Genomic DNA, 14,812 nt, shown 5'->3' on the forward strand with positions numbered 1-14,812 from the left:
TTGAAATCTGACACGTTGGCTGGATTCACAACGAGTGTAGCTTTAATTTGGTATCTTATATGTGTGATTTAATGAAAGTTTGATTTTATATAATTTTTTTGAATTTGGCGCTCTACATTTTCCCTGGCTATTGGCCAGGTGGGACACAAGCGTCCCGCTATCCCAGAGAGGTTAAAATCACTGCTATTAGGGTTTAACAGTGGTAATAGTACACTTACCAAGGGTGAGATTAACAACACTTGGAGCATTACACGTAAGAAAATAACATAATTATTATACATTTCCAAGTGGTGATATCAGGGGTTGTGTCCACTGGTAAAGAGGAAGGAAGGAACATGTTTAAGTAACTCAGTGGAATGCAGTTCTGAGATCTCAAACCCCTGTGCCTGAAAGGAACTAGTCCCTATGTGTTAGATAGTCAATGTAATATCAAAAAAAAATGAAATGTGAAAATACAGTGTAGAAGGTCCGATTTAGTGTTCATGTGAAGTCTCAACATCTTTCCTCATCCCCCCCCACCCCTACTTACTAAGCATTGTCCAGTGATGTCATACATTGTGTGGCATGGCCGTGGCAGTTGCAAGGTTCACAAACTCCTTTGAAAACACTGCTATTAACCCTGCAATGCCCAGACGAACACATCTGCAACACAAACAGTCACCAAGGCATATCATTGTTAGACAATGAAAATACGAGTACAGAATCTTGACAGTTTAAAGATACCAATTTGTAGATCAATAAAAAGCCAACAGTGTAAGAACAAATCAACTGTCTCCAAGCTACAGGGGAAAAACCAAATTAATAAATGAAAAAAAAAATTGCCAGTGAGTTTAATTGTCTCGCCTCATAAGTTGTTTACGGTTTGTAATTAGTCCTACAAAGACGTAATTAATACATCAATGTTGCTGAACTAAGTGCTTTCTGCAGTTGGAGCGAAAATTGTAACATCATTCTGTCAGTTTAGAAATGCATCAGGAATAGTAAGACTACATTTGAATTTGAAATGCTACATTCAGATCTTCAAAACAACTAATTTAAACACATCTTCAGTGAATTTTAAATGAATAGCATTAATTGGGGTAAGCAACTTGAGGTAAAACAATGACTGTTTTTATCTGAGTAGGTACACACACAAATCCAAAAGCAAAACATTAGTTTGAATTTCAAGTAGGAGAACGGGGGATGCACAAGCTTCACAATAGCATTGAAAATAAATGCCTTTCTCTGTCATTTTGTCAACTCTCCGTTGCTACTGTGTTGTTCAATGCTCTCGTGGACACAGATCGGACACACTGTCAGGCATCGCTCCAAAAATGCTCTCATAAGGCTAAAAACAACAAGACAGAGAATGACAACAATAACAAACATGCCCTGTTTTTCGTCTCGCTCTGCACTTTCCCTCTATACTGACTTTGTTGTTAACAAGAAGTGTTACCCTGTTATACCTCTGCAGAGAGGAAGAAAGAGAAGGGACAATGTAGGAGAAGGTGAAAACACTCACAATAATTAACTAAAGACTTGTTTAGTTAAAGCAATACCTACATACAGGAAGACTTGTTTAGTTAAAGCAATACCTACATACAGGAAGACTTGTTTAGTTGAAGCAACGCCTACATACAGGAAGACTTGTTTAGTTGAAGCAACGCCTACATACAGGAAGAGCACAATGGTGAGCATAGAACAGCCAGGATGTTTTTCTCAAAGGATAAGGACAGAGACAAAGCACAAGAGAAAAGTACGAAGGACCTAAAAACCAACACATACTATACTGTATAAATAGATAGATATTAGACCCCTGGGCATTGGGTGAAGAGAGTATAAAACAATCACCAATACGAATACTATGAGGATTTACCTCCGCTTTACCCTTTCTAGAAAGGTTATGCTGTTGGATTTTGGGATATGAAACCTCAAGCAGCATTTTTCTTAGTTCTCTGGGCGTTTAATGGTTTTGCTGAGGGAGAAAGGATTAGTACTGAGCCAGGAGCCCTGCACACTTCACAGAATGCCACCGCTGTTATTCATTGAGGTCACATCTAGCGCTCCCTCCCTCTCCATCGCCTATAAAGACTTGATGATAACCGTGCATTCTATTTCATTCCCCCTCTCCCTCCCCCGCACACACACATTTGCTTGAGTCAGCACAAAACGCCACATGCCGAAATCAATACCCATCGCTTTTTTAAATAGAAAATACCGTTTTTAACCGAGAGTACAGATTGCTGCAATAGCAAAAACTTCTTTGTATTTGTACCTGTACGCCAGCTTCTCTTTACACTTACAAGTCACCTACGGACACACTCGCGTAAGCATGCATACACACACACACATCCAAACCGACAAACCACACACACTTTACAATTAGCGGAAGTGACAACGACACACCAGCAGAGCCACTCTCACACAACCATTTTTCTCTTCATTTTTTTGCTGTCCTGAGGAAAACATTTTAAAAAACGAGTGAAATGAAAACTGTGATTTACTTCACAAGACGTTCTACCGTATCCTGGAGGACAGTGACACATCTACACGGCATTGGCCATCTTCTGGAAAACTCACTGGCCACCTCCAGACTGACAGAATGGAGCCTGGTCAGGACAGGATAGTCACACCAACAGCACAAAAGCATTATTAGAAAAGCGGTGGTTTATGGCAACATAAAAATAATCCAGTTCACACTAAATCAACCGTTGTAAAACATGACCACAGAACACAAAAACAAAGATCTAATAATGCCAAGCAATTCTTCAATATGTCATGCCAGACCTCATAACGATGCCCTCTTTAACATACAGATAACATCAACCACAGAAAACCCCAGCTGATTTTGGCTTCTTGTGCCAAAAAGCAGATGCAGTATCAGATCAGTGTGGAATAGAACAGAGGAGGGTGCAGTGTGTATGGTTACCTGTAGATGGCGACCCGCTCATTGCTGTGTGAGGCTCTGAGGAGGAGGCTGCTCACATTAGTTAGAGCCATCATGAAGTCCCTCATGCTGACAGGAGGCCTGTTTCCTGATTCTCAAAGTGGTCAGGGTAGAGCACAATCATCTTTGTGCTCTCCGAAAAAGGGTACACCAGCAGACTGAATCGACTGTCAATCATTTTTATCCCGCTGCCCTGCGAGAGATGAAAATGTTGGTCTTGTTGCTGAAATGTTTTTTATTGAACACACACAAGAAGGGTGTATAGGTACTGTCCCTTGTAGAAAATACCAGTATGCAATTATTTTATATACATAAAATAACTGACCGATACAAAAAGATCCAGAGTTACAGGTAAAAACATGAATGATACATGTCAGTTTTCTCTCTTTTTCCGCCCCTCATTTGAGAGACAGCATCCATGTTGGTGCATGTATTTTGTCGCCACATGCCAGAATGCTAAGTCTTGGCTCTGGCTGTCAATATTGGCCATAAATGAAGCATGGGTGTCACATATGAATAATATTCTATTCTGAGACACCATGAATAGATAAATTGTATAAAGAGTGACATTTCCTAATATGAAACTTGTCTTTGACCAGATTGCCCATCGACTCAATAAGTGTGTGAGTTATTGTCAATGTAAGCATAGTAATTTATGTGTAGGTGTGAGCTCAAAGGAAATAGAAAAATCTGTGTGTGTGTGTGTGTGTGTGTGTGTGTGTGTGAGTGAGTGAGTGAGTGAGTGAGTGAGTGAGTGAGTGAGTGAGTGAGTGAGTGAGTGAGTGAGTGAGTGAGTGAGTGAGTGAGTGAGTGAGTGAGTGAGTGAGTGAGTGAGTGAGTGAGTGAGTGAGTGAGTGAGTGAGTGAGTGAGTGAGTGAGTGAGTGAGTGAGTGAGTGAGTGAGTGAGTGAGTGAGTGAGTGAGTGAGTGAGTGTGTGTGTGTGAGAGAGAGAGAGAGAGAGAGAGAGAGAGAGAGAGAGAGAGAGAGAGAGAGAGAGAGAGAGAGAGAGAGAGAGAGAGAGAGAGAGAGAGAGAGAGAGAGAGAGAGAGAGAGAGAGAGAGAGAGAGAGAGAGAGAGAGAGAGAGAGAGAGAGAGAGAGAGAGAGAGAGAGAGAGAGAGAGAGAGAGAGAGAGAGAGAGAGAGAGAGAGAGTCTGCTGATAGAGTACAGCTAATGGAAGCATTGCCAGGTAAACTTTAAGGGTAAAGTCTTTAAACACAATGGTGTGAATCATCAGGGAGGATTATCAGATGTTATTCATCCCGCCTGCGTATTTACTATTCAAGTGGCTGTTGGGAAATTACAATTTATGGGCAACGGCCACTTTATTTGCACTGAATAATGTCTACATGCAAAGCAGTGTTTAACTATCAATAATGACCTGTCATACATCCAGGCTCCTCCCCCATCTCACATAGGACAAGTGCTCTCCTCTCTGCAATATATGAATAAAACCCAGTGACTAAGCTTAGGTGTCTGTCATCTGACACTAATGTGGCTGGCAATCGCTCCCTCAGACTCATAATTCAAACAGTCATGTGCGAACACCAGTATAACAAATACACACTGAAGCTGAAGAGGGATCTCTCTGACCCACCTCCTCAAAAATCATCCACCAAATCAGTAAACATAGCATATTTTGGATTGAAAAAGGTTGACATTGAGTTGTTAGAAGAGCATTTGATCACTGATTGCACTAGAGAGCAGGCTCTCTTGCTTATTCAGGATAAACTCAAAGGATGTAATCATGATCTGAGTTCTCCAGCTTTTGTAAAGAGGGCAAGAGGACATACATATCAATGTCACATCGCATTTGTGTGGCTGCGTCTGGGTTTTGAATGCCATCATCTGTATGTGTGTGTGTGTGTGTGTGTGTGTGTGTGTGTGTGTGTGTGTGTGTGTGTGTGTGTGTGTGTGTGTGTGTGTGTGTGTGTGTGTGTGTGTGTGTGTGTGTGTGTGTGTGTGTATCCCTTTATTAAGAGCACAGGGAGAAAACCTCAACACATTCCTCATGGATCACACACAGAAATAAAAGACAGCGAAGGAATCCTCTCACCGCACTCGGCTGACTGAAGATGAAAACGACGACAGATGAACCGCTGGTCCACGATGGAGGGTCAATAGAAGGACACCTCGCTAGCGTAATAGCCCAAGATGACAGAGAGAACGGACGACAGAGAGAACGGACGACAGAGAAAGAGTGCGTGTTGCGCATCACTCCCAAGGTCACCGCCGGTCATCTCCTCTATGTCAGGAATGACTAAACAACGCTAAAATAAATAATTGAATTGCTTCGCACACCGCTTCGACAAAGTTGTGTGAGCGACAATAAAACACAGTTATTGACCGTTTCACCAGTGAGGAGCAGATAATGAAGCAGGCCTTTTGTCAGAGAAGCGTGCGTTTGGGACCCCCATACCTATATTAATCAAATGAAACAAATCCTTTTTTGTGACAATCGGATAGGCATCAGAAAGCCTTTGTTGTGAGATACTTTTGTGTATATATAGTGTATGTGGACACCCCTTCAAATTAGTGGATTTGGCTATTTCAGCCACACCCGTTGCTGACAGGTGTATAAAATCGAGCACACAGCCATGCAATCTCCATAGACAATCATTGGCAGTAGAATGGTCTTACTGAAGAGCTCAGTGACTTTCAACGTGGCACTGTCATAGAATGCCACCTTTTCAACAAGTCAGTTTGTCAAATTTCGGCCCTGCTAGAGCTACCTCGGTCAACTGTAAGTGCTGTTATTATGAAATGGAAACGTCTAGCAGCAACGAAGACTTAGCCGTGAAGTGGTAGGCCACACAAGCACACAGAACGGGACAGCCGATTGCTAAAAATAACTACCGAGTTCCAAACTGCCTCTGGAAGCAACGTCAGCACAAGAACTGTTTCCATGGCCGAGCAGCCGCACAAAAGCCTAAGGTCACCATGTGCAATGCCAAGCGTCTGCTGGAGTGGTGTAAAGCTCGTCGCCATTGGACTCTGCAGCAGTGGAAACGCATTCTCTGGGGTGATGAATCAAGCTTCACCATCTGGTTTGGCGGATGCCAGGAGAACGCTACCTACCCCAATGCTAGGCCCCTTAGTTCCAGTGAAGGGAAATCTTAATGCTACAGCATACAATGACATTCTAGACGATTCTGTGCTTCCAACTTTGTGGCACCAGTTTGGGGAAGGCCCTTTCTTGTTTCAGCATGACTATGCCCCCGTGCACAAAGTGTCCATATAGAAATGGTTTGTCAAGATCGGTGTAGAAGAACTTGACTTGCCTGCACAGAACCCTGACCTCAACCCCATTGAACACCTTTGGGATGAATTGGAACGCCAACTGTGAGCCAGGCCTAACCTCCCAAAGTCAGTGCCCCGACCTCACTAATGCTCGTGGCTGAATGGAAGCAAGTCCCTGCAGCAATGTTCCAACATCTAGTGGAAAGCCTTCCCAGTAGAGTGGAGGCTGTTATAGCAACAAATGGGGGACCAACTCCATATTAATGCCCATGATTTTGGAATGAGATGTTGGAATGAGATGTTCGATGAGCAGATGTCCACATTTGATCATGTAGTTTATCTTCTGAGCGCTGCACAAATGAATGCAGAGGCATGGTATAGTATGGAGCTAGACCAACTGACTAGATGCAAACCTCTCTGGGGACCACTATATGTTCATGTTAATGAACAGTGTTTGTTATACGGTTATATTATAAAAAATATACATGCATCCATTGCTGTCATGTTGGATGATACAGCTTTGTCAACAGAGCACTTGTAAAAAGCATTAAAGACTACTCTGAGAAACATCCTCCATGCCTAATTTGATGAAGAATCGTCACTTCGAAGAACTCATTCTTGTCTTATTCTCAAGCTTGTATCGATTTCGGTAAACGACTTTGTAGATATCCAAACATACATTTTGTCTCGCACTATTCCACCCTAGCCTTCTTCTCTGAGTAACCTCTTCATTTAAGTTACCCTGTGTGAAAAAGATAGAGCTCTGCCATGGGGACCAGCAGGAATGTGTAAGACTGCATATGGGACACAAAAGACTGCAGCACTACTAATCTGAGCTCATTTTTGGAGGATCAGCTAATGACAGACAGATGCTGTCTAATACCTAGGAGCACATACAGACACAGAGATGTGTACGCACACACTGAACACACACACACACAAACACAATTTACAACACATAGTTTTGTGCCAAACCTTTTTTTCATGAAACCAGACATATCATTCAGACATGTCTGGTGTGAACTTCAACAAAAGATAAAAGGATCTTTAGAACTGCAGAGGGACATGTCTCATGATCAGTCTGGGCCAATCAGGTTGAACATTACTTGGACCAACATTCTCTATTTTAGCACTTGCTCTATGAATGAGTTCTTGTTGGCACCTAACCTAATGTACAGTGCCTTTGGAAAGTATTCAGATCCCTTGACCTTTCCACATTTAGTTACGTTACAGCCTTATTCTAAAAAGGATTCAATTGTTTTTTCCCCTGATCAAGCTACACACAATACCCATAATGACAAAACAAAAACAGTTAAAAAAAAAATAATTGCTATTTCATAAATGAACTAAAATGTCACATTTACATAAGTACTCAGACCCTTTACTCAGTACTTTGTTGAAGCACCTTTGGCAGCGATGACAGTCTTGAGTCTTCTTGGGTATGACGCTACAAGCTTGGCACACATTGCTCATGGCTTGGTTTCATTTTCAACCTCTCCCTGTCTGAGTCTGTAATACCAACATGTTTCAAGCAGACCACCATAGTCCCTGTGCCCTAGAACACTAAGGTAACCTGCCTAAATGACTACCGACCCGTAGCACTCACGTCTGTAGCCATGAAATGCTTTGAAAGGCTGGTCATGGCTCACATCAACACCATTATCCCAGAAACCCTAGACCCACTGCAATTTGCATACCGCAACAACTGATCCACAGATTATGCAATCTCTATTGCACTCCACACTGCCCTTTCCCACCTGGACAAAAGGAACACCTATGTGAGAATGCTATTCATTGTCCCCTCCCCCCTCCTGTACTCCCTGTTCACTCATGACTGCACGGCCAGGCACAACTCCAACACCATCATTAAGTCTGCTGATGACACAACAGTCAGCCTGATCACCGACAACGATGAGACAGCCTACAGGGAGGAGGTCAGAGACCTGACCGTGTGGTGCAAGGACAACAACCTCTCCCTCAGCGTGATCAAGATAAAGGAGATGACTGTGGACTACAGGAAAAGGAGGACCGAGCACACCCCCATTCTCATCGACAGGGCTGTAGTGGGGCAGGTTGAGAGCTTCAAGTTCTTTGGCGTCCACATCACCAACAAACTAACATGGTCCAAGCACACCAAGACAGTCGTGAAGAGGGCACGACAAAACCTATTGCCCCTCAGGAAACTGAAAAGATTTTGCATGGGTCCTCAGATCCTCAAAGGTTTCTACAGCTGCACCATCGAGAGCATCCTGACTGGTTGCATCACTGCCTGGTATGGCAACTTCTCGGTCTCCGACCACAAGGCACTACGGAGGGTAGTGCGCATGGCTCAGTACATCACTGGGGCCAAGCTTCCTGCCATCCAGGACCTCTATACCAGGCGGTGTCAGAGGAAGGCCCTAAAAATTGTCAAAGACTCCAGCCACCCTAGTCATAGACTTCTCTCTGCTACTGCACGGCAGTGGTACTGGAGTGTCAAGTCTAGGTCCAAGAGGCTTCTAAACAGCTTCTACCCCCAAGCCATAAGACTCCGGAACAGCTAATCAAATGGCTACCCAGACTATTTGCACCCCCCCCATGCTGCTGCTACTACTCTCTGTTATTATCTATGCATAGCCACTTTAATAACCCTACCTGCATGTACATATTTACCTCAATTACCTCGACACCGGTGCCCCCGCACATCGACACATTGAGTCTGTACAAGTATCCCCTATATATAGCCCCACTATTGTTATTTACTGCTGCTCTTTAATCATTTGTTTTTCTTATCTCTTACTTTTTTGGGGGGGTATTTTCTTAAAACTGCATTGTTGGTTAAGGGCTTGTAAGTAAGCATTTCACTGTAAGGTCTACACCACATGTATTTGCATGTGACAAATACAATTTGATTTGATTTGATTTGACACCAGTATTTGGGGACTTTCTCCAATTCTTCTCTGAAGATCCTCTCAAGCTCTGTCAGGTTGGATTGGAAGCGTTGCTACACAGCTATTTTCAGGTCTCTTCAGAGATGTTCGAATTAATTTAATGATAATTTCTCTACCATAAGCTGCCTCCAACATCGTTTTAGAGAATTTACGAGAATTAACGTCCAACCGCAGACCACATGTAACCATGCCAGCCCAGGACTCCACATCCGGCTTCTTAACCTGCAGGATCATCTGAGACCAGCCACCCAGACAGCTGATGAAACTGTGAGTTTGCACAACCAAATAATTTCTGCACAAACTGTCAGAAACTGTCTCAGGGAAGCTCATCTGCATGCTCGTTGTCTCTCTGGGCATATTTGACAAGGGTCTTGACCTGACTGCAGTTCGGTGTCGTAACCAACTTCAGTGGGCAAATGCTTACCTCCGATGGCCAATGGCACGCTGGAGAAGTGTGCTCTTCACGGATGATTTCCGGTTTCAACTGTACTGGGCAGATGGCAGATGGCAGACAGCATGTATAGCGTCGTATGGGCGAGTGGTCTGCTGATGTCAACGTTGTGAACAGAGTGCCCCATGGTGGCGGTGGGGTTATGGTATGGGCATGCATAAGCTACGGACAATGAACACAATTGCATTTTATCAATGGCAATTTGAATGCCCAGAGATACAGTGACGAGATCCTGAGGCCCATTGTCGTGCCATTCATCCGCTGCCATCACCCTGTGTTTCAGCATGATAATGCACAACTCCAAGGATCTGTCCTGGAATCTGAAAATGTCCCAGTTTTTCCATGGCCTGCATACTCACCAGACATTTCACCCATTGAGCATGTTTGGGATGCTCTGGGTCGACATTTACGACCGCACGTTCCAGTTCCCGTCAATATCCAGCAACTTCGCACAGCCATTGAAGAGGAGTGGGACAACATTCCACAGACTACAATAAGCAGCCTGATCAACTCTATGTGAAGGAGATGTGTCATGCTACTTGAGACAAATGGTGGTCACACCAGATAGTGACTGGTTTTCTGATCCACTCCCCTACCTTTTTTTAAGGTATCTGTGACCAACAGACGCATATATCTGTATTCCCAATCATGTGAAATCCATAGATTAGGGCCTAATGAATTCATTTCAATTGACTTATTTCCTTATATGAACTGTAACTAAGTAAAATATTTGAAATTGTTGCATGTTGCATTTATATTTTTGTTCAGTGTAGTTATATGTCCATACTTATGAGGCTACATACACTTACCCCTATGATGACATTAGGAGCAGAGTTAACCCTGATGTCCTGGTCTTTCTCCCCAACGTCATATGAAACTCATATCATATGAGACTTCCTCCATAGGCGGAGAGCTGTAAACAAACACAAGTCAACATTTTAAATAACCTGTCACATTATACATTACAATATGCTAACTTGCACTGCATAGAAGAAAAAGGGTTACCACCATCAAAGGAACGTTTACAATGTAATAGCATGTGAAGACAAGGACTGACATTAGGCATGCAGTGCGTGTATAGTGAGGGTTATAGGAGTTATTGTATTAGTAAACCGGGATATAAAGTTGAAAATGATCAAGAGTCCCCTTTAAATCTCAGTGGAGTATGAAATGACCCAACACCACCAACCAATCTCCACACCTCTTCGGTGACATTACGAGCGGTGTGTAATGAGCGTTAAGGGACAGGTTTTATAGTGGCACACTTCCATGCCTGGGAGTAATACTGAAGAGGCTGTACTAGCCAGATGCATTACAAACAGCTTTTAAACAAAGATCCTTAAAGATGGACACAGTTTTACAGGCACTGGGCTCTTGAAGATTAGGATGTCTAGTTGCCACAACTAGGAGTGTGTGATTGCTTCGAATGATGACTGCATTCCCAAAATGTCTGTCTGGTACAGTTGAGCACACATTCTCAGATCTAGGACAGCCTATCCTCCCCCGCCTCCTTTGGATTTGTCTATCTGTCTTTGTTCTCTCTCTATGTTTCCTATGTTCTACTCTGGCTGCTCCAGCTCCCCAAACAAAGCAGACATGTGTGTTGTGTTTTTCCTGCTAGAAAGGGGCCCTCTCATCTTGGTGCTATTGAGCCGCTCTATCTCCTGGCCCCCTGCTGAGGCTATAACAGGGAGCTCTGGGGGTGCTGATGTGTTCAATGAAAAGGCCCTGTTGTTTTCCGACCATGGAGAACCTTTGACTAAGACATGGAGGGCAAATCACTTCTCACACATCACTTATCAGAGGTGCCCCAAGTTTTCACTGACCATGTGACCTGCCTGGTCTGTAATAGTTTGTCCAGGTCAGATCATGTGACCTGCATAGTCTGTAACAGTTTGTCCAGGTCAGAGCATGTGACCTACCTAGGCTGTAACTCTGTCCGTAACAGTTTGTCCAGGTCAGATCATGTGGTCAGGGAAAACTCAGGGCCTTACCAGCACCATCATCCCCCTGGTTAGGAGACCAGCAACAGCAGTGGGCCACATGCACCAGAGCCAGAGCTCTTTTAATGTGTGTTTTGGCATCATGTGTTTTGGCATCATTGATGTCTATGCATGTGTTATTGTGATATGACTCATGCACAGCTGTGCAGACAACCAACATAGATTAATAAAAATGTTCCCGTTGTAACCAACCATGGTTCACTGGCAAAATGAATGCAGAGAAGCGTTGAAATACAGCATTATTTGTTTGTACACAGGAAGCGAGATAAACAAGGGCTAAAGTGAGTCATGTACAGACTGCAGGTCCTAATATAATGTCATGACAACCTCTTAACTCACATAAATCCAGTTCACACTGGAAACACCTCAACCTTTGTGGAACAAAGGGGCTGGTCTATGAAGGTGAAGTGCATTGTGGGTGGGAGGAGCAGGGAAAATCTAACCTTTTGTTAAGGAGCAACAACAAGCGTCAGACACACCACTAATGAGACAGATCTAATCCTCTTGTTAGTAGCATCAAAAACACTCCTATCAGGACACTCACATCAATAAACCATCTTCGTCGCAGTAGGATCTCTTTGTCCAGGATAAAATTGTATATCTCACAATCCTACTGGAGCACCATGGCTGATTCTGAACAATCATAAAAATGTGTTTTTTTGCTACATGAGGACACATTGAGTTATAGGACAAATAAAGAGAGGCCTGTGAAGAGAGGACTCTGGAGTTAGGATCCACTTTTATAGATCACAGGGGAGGCCGTGTTAGGACAGAGACAGAAAGCCAGAGCGGCTAGCCATCCCACACCAAATATGCCCAGAGAGACAGAGAGATAGAGAGTGGTAGAGAGAGCAAGCAGGGGGTGATCAGGGCCCAGATTTCAGAAAATAAACAACAGACCTTCGATCCATCCACTGGGTTCTTAAAACAAGTCTCACCATGACACCGGGATCCTCACATCTGCTCCCCTATTACGAGCCCTGGGCCCTAGCTCTGTTGACTTTAATATCCAGGAAGCATCAATGTGTGTTTTCCCACCGGCCACTCACAGGACAGCTACAAAGAGGGGGCTCTGCTCAGAGCCTCTGACTGCCTCCAAAATGGGGTCCTGTTTTGTTTGTGCATAGTGGGTGATGGTGGGGGTCCAAAACTAGGGCTTGGAAAAACTCACATCTGGGAAACACTTTTACTGGCCCGAATGAGATGGTCCAAAGTGAACACATCTGGGACAAAGGCTAATGCTGCCTCAAAAGCTGCACGAATTTCCCTGCTTGTTTGTCCATCTGTAACCGTGTGTTTATGTTGCTGTGCTTTATGGAAACATTTCCACCATGTTTTTGGGAAGTATTTGGGATAAATCATAAGAACTAAGAAATTCACTAAAACGGTTGGAGTATCATTCAAATATTTGTCAAGTACTGTATAAGCAAACACACAGCATCTGACAATTACATTTTTGTCATTTAGCAGACCCTCTTATCCAGAGCGACGTACAGTAGTGAGTGCATACATTTTAGTCATTTAGCAGACCCTCTTATCCAGAGCGACGTACAGTAGTGAGTGCATACATTTTTGTCCTGGTCCCCCGTGAGAATAAAACCTACAACCCTGGCGTGGCAAGCGCCATGCTCTACCAACTGAGCCACACAGGACTAAGTTGTTTCTAAGCAACCAATATGTTTATAATAGAGCTCTATCAAAGCTAAAAATGCTATATTTGTATTAACAAAAGATGATCTACGCCAGTATTCGCTGAATGAGGAGGAAACTTTGGAGGCTTCCTTGTTGCACTTCATTGGGCATTTACGTAAGTGGCCTAGCCTGGGAATAAGGCTGTGTGTGCCCTGCAGCCTCTCCCCCTGCAGAGTGGAGGGAATAGAGGCCCGATCACAGAGTGTTAACTACAGCATGCAGTCTGGAGCTACAGGCTGGGAGTGGCTAAATATCCTCCTCTCTACTTTCAAGTGGGACAGAGGAGCACAGTGTCTATTCAGAGCTCTGATAGCATCCTATAAGTGGCACTCTCTCAGTCTCTAGTCTATAGGTCCCCAGAAAAGACTACCTCGTACAACCAAGGAAGCCAAACACACATAGTAAATAAATACATTCATATGGGTAAAACAATCACTGGCACCCACCCATGCATATTCTCCTGTGCGCTGGTTCTCTCTGCGCAGGCTGCTCTGTCGGCCTTGTCAATCTGAAGACGAGTGGTAATGGCTCCGTTCCTCACTGGGAGAAAGTGCTGAAGTGTGTACTCAGGCAAGCGCTGTCGAGATGGGTTCATTTATCATCATAATAGTCTATTACCCGTGATAGGACACAACTCAGTGAAGAGGCAGCTGCAGTAATTGGTGCTATTTCTTTCACTTTGCTCGGCCAGGGAAGGCAAGGAGGCAGCCCTCGGCACCGGGGCAATAGTCAATCAACACGTGGAGATTTCTGAAGAGAAAAGTTCATCTGCGATTTTTATGCAGGTTTATGGGTTTTACTGTCTCCTGTAAATCTGTCAGCATCAGAGGTGGGCGTGGTCAGGAAGTACTTACAAAATTTGGCAACAATTAAGATTCAACTTTTTTGCTGATTGTCGAACAAGTGAATGTATACAGTGCTTTCAGAAAAGTATTCATACATGTAGCCCTTGATTTATTCCACATTTTGTTGTGTTACAGCCTGAATTCAAAATGGATTACATAGATTTTTTTTCTCACCCATCTACACAGTATACCCCATAATGACAAAGTATACATACAGAAATATCTCATTTACATAAGTATTCAAAATCCTGGGTCAATACATGTTAGAATCAATTTTGGCAGTGATTACAGCTGTGATTCTTTCTAGGTAAGTCTTTAAGAGCTTTGCACACCTGGATTGTAGAATATTTGTACATTATTCTTTTTTTTTAATTATTCAAGCTCTGTCAAGTTGGTTGTTGATCATTGCTAGACAGCCATGTTCAAGTCTTGCCATAGATTTGTAAGCCGATTTAAGTCAAAACTGTAACTAGGCCACTCAGTAACATTCAATGTCGTCTTGGTAAGCAACTCCAGTGTACATTTGACCTTGTGTTTTAGGTTATTGTCCTGCTGAAAGGTGAATTTGTCTCCCAGTGTCTGTGGGAAAGCAGACTGAACCAGGTTTTCTTTAGGATTTTGCCTGTGCTTAGCTCTGTTCCATTTCTTTTATCCTAAAAAACTCCCTAGTCCTAGCCAATGACAAACCCATAACATGATGCAGCCACCTCCATATTTGAACATATT

General features: G+C 43.5%; 1 pseudogene; it reads right to left on the reverse strand.

Moving 5' to 3' along the window:
* The window catches only part of LOC120024008, a 151,004-nt pseudogene that overhangs the window by 89,504 nt on the left and 46,688 nt on the right, over positions 1–14,812 (reverse strand).

Source organism: Salvelinus namaycush, chromosome 29 (assembly GCF_016432855.1).
Source record: "Salvelinus namaycush isolate Seneca chromosome 29, SaNama_1.0, whole genome shotgun sequence".
Classification (NCBI taxonomy): domain Eukaryota; kingdom Metazoa; phylum Chordata; class Actinopteri; order Salmoniformes; family Salmonidae; genus Salvelinus; species Salvelinus namaycush.